This window comes from Equus caballus, chromosome 4, assembly GCF_041296265.1.
Source record: "Equus caballus isolate H_3958 breed thoroughbred chromosome 4, TB-T2T, whole genome shotgun sequence".
NCBI lineage: Eukaryota > Metazoa > Chordata > Mammalia > Perissodactyla > Equidae > Equus > Equus caballus.
Genome location: NC_091687.1, coordinates 78519379 through 78532499, shown reverse-complemented (window position 1 = coordinate 78532499; position 13121 = coordinate 78519379). Strand labels below are relative to the sequence as shown.

General features: G+C 39.6%; 1 pseudogene; it reads left to right on the top strand.

The window, feature by feature from the left end:
* The first annotated feature begins 9677 nt into the window (after positions 1–9677).
* LOC100071220 (heterogeneous nuclear ribonucleoprotein A1-like) lies at positions 9678–10593 on the top strand (annotated as a pseudogene).
* Positions 10594–13121: the final 2528 nt, after the last annotated feature.

Below are 13121 nucleotides of genomic sequence, written 5' to 3'. Positions count from 1 at the left end.
ATGGTGCATGTGACCCGTGGAATTTTGTAACTGAAATGGTTTTGAGAATGACAACTTCAGGGCTGACAAGATCAGGGAACGAAAATGCTGACGAGGTTTCCAGAGAGTCATGCCTGGACAGCCTTTACCATAAGCAGATGCCCAAAAGAAGTTGACTGTGTTTACCATCATTACCCTTCAAGCACATTTTAAAGACCTGTCATATTAAATTGTGTTCATCTGACACTTACAAGACGACGAGATATCATAGCCTAAAGCAAATGACACACAGACTTGCCTGTAAAGTCGGTAACCCTAGTATATTATACTGCAAACAAATCGTAACTTGGAGACTATATTTAAGGGACCCAGCTGTAATTGTGGGAACATGAATATGCAAGTTGTAGTTGGCTTCTGCCACGAGCCAAAAGATGACATCTAGGGGAAATAGAGAGGCCGCCTGCCCCATTTTGGATAAGAAATGAAGGAAAGGTGAAATATAGGAAGCTGCTTCTCATCTGCTTCTACAATTAGGTTCTTGTTCTCAATGTGATGCCTTCACAGAGTTACATTAACTAACAGGGTGTTTCGTTATGTGCATCTCGTGTCAAATTATTGACATCTCCTCATTTAATACTTTGGCCTTCAGGTTCTCTATCCTTGCTTTACAGCAGGACATTTAGGCTGAGGCTCTTGGAAAGCAACATGCTGGAGGATTTTGTCATAATTGATATTCGCCCCCTAGCCCTCTTAAAAATGACAGCATTCATCTCTTTTCCCTCATTCCCAAACCGCAAAATTTCTTGTCTAATTTTTCCAAAGTGGCTCGTTCTTCTTTTTATTCTATGGATTAAGAGGGTGGAAACAGTGGAGCATGACAGTAGCTGCTCTGAGCTCTGTGTGGGCCTGTAGGGTGAGTGGGAAGGCCGGGCAAGAGGGCTCAGTCTTAGTTACACTGAAACTTGCTGTGAATGTCTTCCTGCAAGGATGAAGGGACTTTCATGAGGATCCCAAAGCCATCCGCCCTTCTTCCTGCTGGACGAACTGTGAAACCATAAATCTGTGGATATATTTAGACATGGAAATTGACTTAGAGGACATCTCAGCTCCCTCAATTTGTATCTGTGGAAACTGGGACTACGAGAGGTGCAGGGATCTGTACAAATATCAGCCTTTACCCCAGCACTCCATCACAAATAGGACCACACTCCAACAGTGTTCAAGAAAGTTAAGCACTTTATCTATTAAATGAAACTAGTCTGTCTCAGAAGTAACTCAGTGGATTCTAAATAATGTTAGCATCCAAAGGGGAGGTTCATTGTCTTTTTATTCCTGGGATGTTTAGATCTTTCTTTCTATTCTGAAATGCATCCTTCCTGATAAAGAGCAAGGAGACAAGGCATATCCTTGTAGAAACCTGCATAAATTGTCCTAATCTGTAAGGGAGACTCTGGCAACCATCTCAAGCATCAGTGTGTATGGCCATTGTGGAGGGCATTATAAGAGAGTGAAATATTCTTATCTGCTTTTATTTCTGAAAGAGGAAATCGCCATTATTTGAAAAAAAAAATGAAGAAAAGAAACAGGTGAAGATAATTTCAAATTCATTTTATTTAGGGCTTGGTGGAGGATCAACAATCCATGATTCTAAAATGTACTAAACTCTTGATTATCTGAGGCTTTTAAGGGAAGGCATGGCATGAATTACCCAAAACAAAATAATAAGAGAATCTATTCAAGTCAAATCCCCTTACAAATTCCCTCTCAATAAAAATCTTATTATAAATCGAAGCTTTCTAGGCCCAAGATGATAGCCATTAATTTTCTGCATTATCTGAAAAAGTTCCACACAATCGGAGATCTTGACTGGCTCACAGGAATTTTCTTCAATAAAGATATAATCTGCATGTGACTCTGAGACCAGCAAATGGGTTGTTTTCTTCAGTACATTTGCCTCCCTAAATCAGTCTGTGGTACCGACTGATCTTTGTCTGTATTCTGTGAACACAGTTTGCCAAGGCACATTCTAGTTACAGCATCCTGGACAGCCCCTCAGGCTCTGAAACCGTCAATGCCCTGCCCGAAGAGACCCCCCTCCAATGGCTTAAGTTTAAGCACAAAAGCCCCAGTGCCAAGACCACCCTCAGTTCTGGCTCTGTGCTCCTTGGGGCTGGGGGCCCTGGCACGTTATTGGACCACAGATGCTTCAGGGTGGAAGTGGGAGAGACATAGGGCATCTCAGAACACTGACTCTCTCATACAGATGTCACTGGATTGGAATGAGCATCCCAGAAGGACCCATCAGATGGCAATTTAATCTGCATGGGGCCAGATGATGGGAGGGGGAATGAGAGGGAAACAGCCAGACAGCTGTTGCCAAGTGAGTGGCTGAGCTTGGTCATGGCAGAGAGTGGCTTTTTCAGCTCTTGTCGGTAACCTCCACTTTTCCTCCTGCTGTTGCTTCCCTGTCCCCTCCCAGCACCTACTACCAGATGCATAGGGAGACCCAGAGGCTGAGGCCTCAGGCCACTGCTCAGATCCCCCATACCTGTTGTGTAGCTCTGCTCCAGGCCACCAACGTTAATTTCAATAGATGTTTTCAATTGTCATAACATATTCCTTTTTCTTGGAGTTTTTACAAAGCTTGAAAACATGAGGTATCACGTTTCTTTTTCAAAGAAGGTAGCTTTACAGTCAGAAAATCCAGCTTCACCTCAGCATTTCCTAACCCTATGAATTTACTAAGGAATCTTAACATCGACCCTCTGAGACCTACAGCGGGCCTCTCTCTCAGAAGCAGCCAACATGACCATGCTTGCGCTTGTGCTTGGCAGCATTCTCAGGCCAGGATATTGTTATTCCTTCTCCTTTCTTAAAGGCTGGCCCGGGGCTGGTGTTGTTTCGCTCAGGTGAAAAACATTCATCTCCCCTCTTGCCCACTCTCAAAATAAAGGCTCAAAGAGGTGTCCAATGGACCAGAACCATTCCTTTGTGTCTATTTACTATACTTCAACCTGGGTTCCCTTATCTTCAGAGCAAAAGTTGTACTCTTAACAAATAGACCTCGCCAGTTCCAAAGCTGGTAAATGCTTCTGTCAGGCCTGTGCCGACTTCTGAAAAGCAATGCCCGGGTGTCAGCTGACAGCTCAGACATGCTTCTTTCGACCTTCTCCTTACCTAGGCAGAAAAAACTTTCACTCATCCATGAGAATGTTCTTTACATTTTTCTGGGGATCAGCAAGGTGACAGGTGGTTTGCAAAGCCCAACATGATCATTATTTTTCTAAATCATAGTTGTTCCAGCTCTAGTTTTTTTTTTTCCTGATATTCACATGGATTCCTGTTTAACCAAACCTCCCACTTCCACAAGCTAATAAAAGTGTCACGCAGATTGTTACAAAGAACTATTGTTATTTACAAGTCTACATTTTCTGTGAAATCAAAACATAATAAAGAGAATTTTCAGTGTTGACTTTGTTATTTTAAACTTGTGACAGTCTTGCCAAACCCTCTGGTGAAAAGAAATCGCTCAGGTTATGGGAATTATTCCCGTGTCTCTTCTCAGAACGATGCTTAACACAACTTAATCGAAAGGGGTCTCTCAAGTTTGTAAAGATTTTCAGGGACGGCAATCGTCTTACCTTACTGATAACTACTCCTGTGAGTTCATGGGTGTGGCTTATATTCCAGACCAAGAAATTATTCCAGATTTTTACCCTGTGTTCTCCTGTGGTTGCCATCTAAGTGTTTGCCCTCTCTCGGTGTCAGCCTGCTTTCGCACCATTTATAAATTCAGTGTCTCTTCACAGCAGCTAGACCCACCCTGTTGACTTCTCTGAATTACTGCTTTCAATGTAAGTGCTTACTCTTGGCTAAAATGGTATTTTCTCAGCTTGATTAAAAACATACAAGATCCCTCACCCCTTTATTGAGATCTGTGCATCCTGATTGTGTGTGTTACTTATATACAAGCAGTGAAAGCTCAGAAAATGGAAACAAACTCTCCCCCAGCAAAGGAAATCCACCCCGATTGTCTCTTCCCTGATAAACTATGTTTTGGGGTGACCTGACTAAGCAAGTTGCTGACTCTGCACTTCAAGCACCCCAAGGTGGCCCCAGAGTCAGGCTGCTCCCTGTCCCTCTAGGATTCCATTGTTCCTTCCAGAAACTACCACACTGGGATGATCTGAAGAAGAGGTGGTGGGTGACACGTGTCTGTGTGTGCTTTTCAAAGGGCATTTCCCCAAAATATTTTTGCCCAGACATGGCCCAGTCAATGAAATTTCCCTTTATCTAACCCTTTGTGTGAGAGGGCCGCCCTGCACATTGTAGATCTTTAGAAGTTACCCTGGTCTCTAACCACAACATGCTAGAAGCAACTCCCTTGCTCCCCAGTTATGACAACCAAAAGTGTCTCCAGACATTGCCGGATGACCCCAGTGTGTGTTTGTGGGTGAGGGGCGTGTGAGGGGTGATAGTGAAACCATTCCCGGCTGAGAACCACTGGTCTAACACTTTGAGTTAAGTCCTCTTTTAAAATACAAGCCATATATACCCCTGGCATTTTCAGTTAGGAACACCTCACTGGGAGTATTACTTAATGAGATTAATTCTCGATATTAATGTATCAGTCTAGCTGGGAAGGAATCTTGTGGAAGGGGTGTAGTCGTTGAACCCTCAGCCTCATGGGGCAGAATGAGACAGGCTGAGACCTGAAACTCACTTGGGCCTACACTGTATCCAGAGAGTGTGGGAAAGCATGAGGCCCCTGGGTTTCCGAGGATGGGACTCAAAGGAAGGATGAAAGGTTAGCAAGGAGAAACAATAATGTGGTTTTGGAAGCTGGAGGCAGAATTCCTGTTAGGAACTCAGTTTCACAACAAGCAGTGGGGAAAAAAAAGCCCCAAGATGTGGCCTGGAAGGTGGAGGAGTGAGAACGTTATAGCTCTGCATGAAATAGTTGAGTAATGTTGAGTTTGTCAGAACAGAGGAGAGGGTAATAATAAAGAGGAGTTCTGCAAAATGCAGAAAGTCTGAGTTTCAAGCAAAGAGAACGAGAATTTCCAGTTTAAGGCCCAGGTGGATATCATCTGCAGGTTGGTCACTGAAACACACTCCCCACCCGCCCCTCCCCACGCTTTGAGTTGTCCCTATTGCAGGCAACACTGGCATTGTGGGGGTGGTATTTTAGTGGTGTGAAGCAATCAAAGAGCTGTCCAACATGCGCAAACCAAGGTGGGAAAGGGACAGCACATGCTGGACACGAGACGGGGCAGATGGAGAAGGAAAGAAGCCTGGGTGCAGACAAAAGAAAAGGTAACCCCAGGTGGCTGGAGAACTTGGGGCAGATAACAACTGGCTGAAAGAAGGAAGCAGAAAACCTGTCTTCTTTCACTTGATGATGTTTCGTGGACCAAACTGAATTTATATTTTAGGCTACTCAAAGAGGTAAAGGGTAGATGGGAACCACTTAGATGAACAAAATGATTCTTTATCTGTTCCTCTATGCTCTTATCTAGTTCTAGATAATATGGCATGATTAAAATCTGATCAACGTGATCAATTTACCATTTAGGCTATTTTTGGACACTTAACTTGCTTTTGTAATTTCCGAGTAGCAACTGACCCTGTAAAAGCCCCTGTAATTGAATCACAGGCTCTGGATTTCCCCAGACAGTCAACCAAGTGCTATTTTAATAGCAGTCCAGGCTCTCCTAAGTTCCACAGATGAGAGGAATCACGTTACTGACTGTAAAACCAACGCAAACAATTAAATGAGGAAGATGCATTCAGTATCCACTCAGCCGGATTGCTCACGCTGGTTACTTCAGCAGAGGCTGGGGAGCTTGACAAACCCATCTGAAAATGTTTAGGGGCTTCATGTCACAGGTGGAGGTCGCACACCAGCCAAACAAATAGCAGGAAATACAGAAAAGGAAGTCTGAATTGGAGTCTCCAAAAATCTGCCCGCCCGTAGAAACTTTGGCATCTGCCCCTTGATCATTATTCTCCGATAGTAATGAAGACTTCGTGAAAGACCTTGAACTCACAGTCATCATTGTGGACTCATGCTTAATCAAGACAAATATTCTCAGACTGAGAGTCTGACTAGAAGGAGAAAGGAGGACGGGTTTAATTTTCCGATATGTTGCTGTGACTATAAACAATGCCTTATCTTCTCAGTAACTCTCATGAAATAATAAGCACTTGTGTTTTTTAAAGTATTTACAGCAGCCCTTGGAGACTATTAGAATCATGATTCACAGATGAGAAATTTCCATCTTCTACAGGGTTTAGTAACTGGAGTAAGAATTACTCAATAGACTGTCTATACAGACAAATGAATTTGAATGCTGCTTCTGTCTATTAACCGTGCATTCACTGGTGATTCCTTAATTTTTTCTGAACTAACTGAATGATTGGGTGAAGATGACCCCTCTGGTTTGCATATTGTAGGCATATAATTAAACAGTTTCTGAAAATTACATTGTTCTGTCATATGGATATGGGACTTCAACAAAGCAGTGAGGTCACGTGACACTTCCAGCATCCTGAGAGTGATGATTCATGGAATCACAGAATGTCACATTCGGAAGGAGTAACGCACATCATTTATTCCAACCTCTGCATGTTATTCATGGGAAAACAAAAGAAATTTCATGGTTCAGACTGTGTTGTAAGCAAGACACTCTGAATCATCTTCAGGAAAGAATAGTTAGTATTCATTCAGTCTGTGAGTCAACCACTGTGCTACCTACTGGAAGTGCAATAGTGAGTAAGACCGACGTCCCTTGCTCAGAGCCTTCTGGGAGGGCTAACATGGAACACGGGTCCTCCACTTCTTATTTTACAAGCACTTTCACATGCATGATTGGATTTAGTCCTTAGAACCACACTTAGATATAGATATGATTATCCTCTTTTTTCAGATGAGGCAAGTTTGAGAGAGATTTAGTAATTTGCCCAAGATCATAAAAAGGCTTATAAGAGGCAGGGCTTGAACTCAAATATTTGTCTTCTAACTCTCCCTCCAGTGTCCTTTCCAGCCCGCCAGAGCTCCCTCTGATTAAAACTCAGCGAGAAGTGTTCTGTCCAATGGAGTATTGGAAATGACTGAGTTGGTTCCATGATGATATTTTCCAAACAAAAATGAGGACATGTGGACTGCCAAAGGATTTCTATGATTTCTGATTTCATTTGTATGCAATCCAGACAGCAAATCATATGTAGATACATATTTAGCAAAGTTCTACCAGAAAGTGACTTTTAGTTATATATTTAACAAAGCACTTTTATTTAAAATAGTTTTGAGATTCTCCTAGAAAATCAGAGATTTCTGTTCATAAGAAATCTACTTTCTCTGTCATGTGCAGAATTAATCCACAATTACAGATGGTTCAAAAATATTATGTATCAGTCCAAACGTGGTATGAATCATGATTTATTTAAGAGTTTTCACCAAACCCCTACCTAATGCTTGATTAATCGGATTGAATTAACATGTCAATAATTTTGTAAAATATTTTTCATAATATAGTTAAAATTTTCTTAGCAACAATGGCTAAGAAATATTTTTCAAATTATATTCAAATGCAACAATGTATTTTACAATATTTTTAAAGGTACAAGGTGCATATACATATGATATTAACATCTATTAGCAATAATATTTTCACCTGGTTTAACATGAAGTATGGGTGGTCTTTCTCGCCATAGCAAACTGGGAAGATTTGTATAATCCTAGATATTAGATAATGTTTCTAAGAACAACAGGTGATCTTTCCTCTACCTTCTGGTCTAGAAACAATCTAGCAGGACTAGAGTAATACATGTTGCTATCACTGACCTCCAATTGACCTCTAATCCACTGCTCGCTCAGTCCAGTTTTGTGGTTAGGATTGTTGCGGATGGTGGCCAAATTAGCAAAAGGAAAGTTTCTTCAGAATGTAAAGGAACCAAGGATAAGTTCTTATATGAATATCTGAGGAGTGTAGGAGAGTGAGAGAGAATCTTCGTCTAAATGGAATCTTAAACAATGGGTCAGGAGAGAATTTTTATTACAAGTTTACTACAATTATTTTATTACAATTATTCTAAAAGTATATGGAATAGATTTACACTCATGTTTACTCATGATGAAAAAGAAAAACTGTCCCCAGATATGCATTTTAATTTGTAATATAGCTACTAAGAAATATGAGATTACAGGCCCTTAAAATAAATAAATAAGTAAAATCTAGGGAGTGTAAACCCACCCAGAATGTGATTCATTCTTTTGGAGCAATAAATAGAGTGAGATGATGTCCAAAAGTAATTTTCCTATTTCTTGGACATGTAAGTACTTTTCCTTATAACAACTGTAGCAGAATCAGATCCCTAGGTAGATTATATTGACAACCATGAGGGGGAAAAGCTCACCCCCAAATGTCATTTTCTTTTCATTATCCTTGAATGGGGCCTAAAATTCTCACCTTTACCAGTGCTGCCTGGGGATTAAGAACTATCTTCTGAAATTTTCTTTTAAAATGCATGAATGTTATTCAGCTTTATTCCCTAATTCAGCTATTACGTATTCAACAAATATCTGGCACAATTTGCCATCTACCAAATATTTTCTTGAAACAGCATTGAATAAGGTAAATGAAATAAATGAGACCTCTTCTGGTAATGTGGAAGACTAAACATCTCAAGAAGAAGCCTCCCGCTGCAAATGCTCAGAAATTCTACAAAAGATAAAATAAGCATCCTCTGAAATGTGTGTGTGAGCTTCCCCACCCACACCCTCAAATACGGGAAAGCTCCAAAGGCCAGAAAGGAAGAGGAAGCTGAAAATTCAAGCTTTGGCGCCCTATTGGAGGTTTACTAATCTCCCCATGTAGAAGATTGGGTATTAAAGGGCATGCCAGTACAGGAAATAAGGTCTTGGGCCTTTCTGAGGTGAGGAAGTGGAATTAAGACACAACACCTCATCCCTTCCCGCATAAAGTCAGAACCTTCAAAGGGCTGTACATTCAATAAGGGCAAAATCTGACCACCAGCATAGGGGATCAGCTGGGAACTACAGTTTGTTGTGAAATGGGATTAGGGTAGGAAAAATAAATAATTAAAATAAACTTACAGCTCTGACCATTTACAGCTATAAGCCTCTCTTCATCTTAGTTTATGTTAGAATTTACATAACTTGTACGCTCCAGGAATTGTCTAGCCAAGAAATTAGCCTAAAACAAAACAATAGTTCTAGATGGAGGTGCCTAGCAGATCCAAGAACAAAACTTCTTTAAGGGTCACATTTTCAACCAGCCTGTAGAGGATTCTTTCAGATGAAGTTTCACCAAAGCTGTGTTCATAATCTAAAATTATAAAACATGCCACAAAATAAGCCACCGAGATCGAGAGTCACAGGAAAAACAAACCACAGACTTAGACTCCCAAGAATATCAGATAAAAAAAATTATTATACACAGACTGTAAAACAAATCTGTTTAGGAATGATAGAAGAAAACTCAAAATGGATACAAAACATGAATAAGATACATAACACTTAAAGGAAAAAGACTAAGCTAAAAGATATTTGAAAAGGGACTAAAAAGAATATCCAGGAATTAAAAATATAGCCACTGATATTAGAAACTCAGTGATTTTCTTCCTGTGGCCACAGCTGAGGAAGCATCATTAAAGTCTTTCCTCCTGCTGCCATCATGTATAATTCGGAGTCTCCCAAAGAGCCCAAAAAACTGCAGAAGCTCTTCATTAAAGGTTTGAATTTAAAATAACCAGTGGGGGACTGAGGAGCCATGGGGAATGCTCACAGATTGTGTGGTAATGAAAGTTCCAAACCTGAAGCACTCCAGAAGCTTTGGGTTTGTCACATATGCCATTGTGGTGCAGACAGATGCAGTCATGAATGAATACAAAGCCACACAAGGTGGATGGAAGAGTCGTGGAACCTAAGAGGGCTGTCTCAAAAGGTTTCCAAAGACTGGATGCCCAGTTACCTATGAAAAAGATCTTTGTTAGTGGCATTAAAGACAAAGCTGAAGAACATCATGTAAGAGATTATTCTGAGTAGTCTAGAAGATTGAGGTGATTGAAATCATTACTGAGTAGAACAGTGACAAAAAGCGAAGCTTTGCTTTTGTAACCTTTGGTGAACATAACTCAATAAATAAGACTATCATTCAGAAATACCATACTTTGAAGTAATGAAACCCCTGGCTAAGCAAGACATGGCTAGCGCCTCAGTCAGGTCAAAGTAGTTCTGAAAACTTTGGCAATAGTTGTGGAGGTTATTTTATAGGGAATGACAACTTTGGTTATGGAGGAAACCTCAATGGTTGTGATGGCTTTGGTGTCAGCCACTGTGGTGGCAAATATGAGGGCAGTAATGGATTTGGTAATAACGAAAGCAGTTTTCCAGGTGGTGGACTCTACAATAACTTTGGAAATTACAACAATCAATCTTTAAATGTTGAACCCGTGAATAGATGAAACTTTGGAGGCAGAAGTTCTGGTCCTTATGGTGGTAGAGGCCAATACTTTGCTACTCCACAAAACTAAGGTGGTTGTGAGTGTCCCAGCAACACCAGTAGTTATGACAGTGGCAGAATATTTTAATTACTGCCAAGAAAAAAAATGGTTAGCAGAAGAGGATAGCCAGAGAAGTGACAGAAAAGCTACAGGTTACAAGAGATTTGTGAACTCAGTCAACCACAGTGGCAGGGTCTAATTGCTACAAGAAGAGATGTTTTAGGAAATGCTCTTATGGGCAAAAAAACTAAGGACTATGTTTGTGACTAACTGAATAACAGATATTTTAGTTTCTGTTCTGTGGAAAGTGCAAAGCATTCCACAAAGTTTTGATGTAGGGTGTTTTTATTTGTTCACATGTTGTTAATTGCTAAATGTAATAGTCTGGTCATGATGCTGATAAAATGTTCTTTAAAAAAAAACTCAGCAGATGTGGTGAACAGGAAAGTAGATACAGCTAAAGAGAGGGTTAGGGAAGTGGAAGATAGATCTAGGGAAATTACCCAGAATGCTGCCCAAGATATAAAGAAATAGAATATATGATAGGAGTTAAGAGACATGGAAAGTAGAATGAATCAGTCCATCATATATTTTATAATAGGAATTTCCAGAAAGAAAGAAGAGAAGAAAATGAGAAAGATGAGCATTTTCCAGAATGGATGAAAGATATAAACCTTCAGTTTCAAGCAGCACACATTCCAAGTAATATAAACAAAATAAATCCACACTAAAACATATTGCAGAGAAAGTGCAAGGAGTAGAGGCAAAAGAGAAGATATCCAAAGCTATCAGAGAGAAAAGAAAGTTACTTACAAATGAAAATAATCAGACCAAACCAGACTTTTCCAAAGCAATGATGGAAAGAAAAAGGCAATGGAATAATATTTTGAAAACCCTGAAAGAAAATAATTATCTGTAACTTTATATGCAGCTGAACTATCATTAAAGAACAAAGGTAAAATAAAGACACTTTCAGACAAACAAAATCTACCAAGAGCAGACTCTATCTATAGGAACTTCAGGAAAAAGGAGATATATTCCAAAAGTAATGCAAGAGGACATGAAGAACAAATAAACGTTTACACATGCAGTTAAATTAACAATACTAAATATGTAAAAATAACTAGTAATTACTAATTTCTGGTAACAAAACAAGGCATAATAGAGTATCGGCAACAATATCAAGATGGAAGGAGAGTGTTCAAATTTAAGCACTTTAAGTTTTTTATATTGTTGAGAAGGAGGGTAGAAATATTCATAAACTTTAGACATTGTTAAGTAAGCATGTTAAAATTTTAAGGATAATTATTAAAACAAAAAATGCATAATTTCTTACCCTGTAAAGAGATAACAAATCTTAAACTCTCTGATCAATCTAAAAGGAGAATAAATTTGTAGGTGTGGATGTGGGAGGACTGAGACTGAAAGTGGAGAAACTGGTTAAGATTCTATTGCTCATCATAACAATAAAAATACCTAGGAATAAACAATAGTGACTGTGCAGAAGTGTAAGAAAAACCTACAAAACTTTAGTAATGGAAATAAGAGATATTCGGAATGAATGGAGAGACTACCACAAAAAGATTTAATATCGTAAAATGTCAACTTTTTACTAAAATTAATCTATAAAGCTACAATTCTAATACAAGATCAGCCAAGGATGATTATGATTGTTTCTTTTAGGCAGGCTCTCTCTCCCTCCCTCCGGCCCTTTCCGTGCACCAATTTCCCTTCACTTCTCACTCTGGATTCAACCATAGAGCACCAGGTATGCAGCAGATATTCAATAAACCAATATACTTTTAAAATAAAGAGTGGATAGATATGATTCAACTGTTCTGCAAGCAATTCCGATTTCTGTTCTCAAGCATGGTACACACTATGTATCAAGATAATCCCCAACTTTGAATCCCTGCCTAAGTATATAAACCAACCTCTTACCAGGGGTGTTTTGTGGATTGACTACAACTGTAAAATTACTGTAGAAATTTCCCTGAGAGACAAATAGATGACAGTGTTGACTTCTTAGTGTTAATCTGATGAATAATAACCCATACTAATTAAAATATAAGGACGGAAGACCATTAAATACTTATTAAATACTTTCTAAACACTTCTTAAAGTCAACGAAACTGATTTTATATAGTAATTTCAATACCTCCCTACTTACCATGTGGCTCAGGAAGTGTCTTCAAGTAAATATTTAGGTGACCCACTCATTAAAGCATCTGAAATTCATACTCTGGTTAATTTTTGTAGATGATGAAAAAGATCTCAAATGCCTAATGGTCCCTGAGAGCTGGTTGTCTTGAAACTGTAGGGGAGGAAGACATTTCCTCTACCCTCTCTGGGTTCGTCTGGCCAGAGAATGAATTAAATTCACATGAGACAGAATAGCAGGAGAAAATTAAACAAAGCTTTATAACATATATAGATGGGAGAGGCTCAGGCAAGCTGAGCAACTTGCCAAAATGGCTGAAGCCACCACCTTAAATATCATATCCAGCAAAAGACAAAGGAGGATGTTGGGGGTTACAGGAGGTTACCAGACAACCACAATAAACAAATGCAGATTTAAGTCCTTGCCTTTCCCATTGATTAAGAGTTTCTAGAGA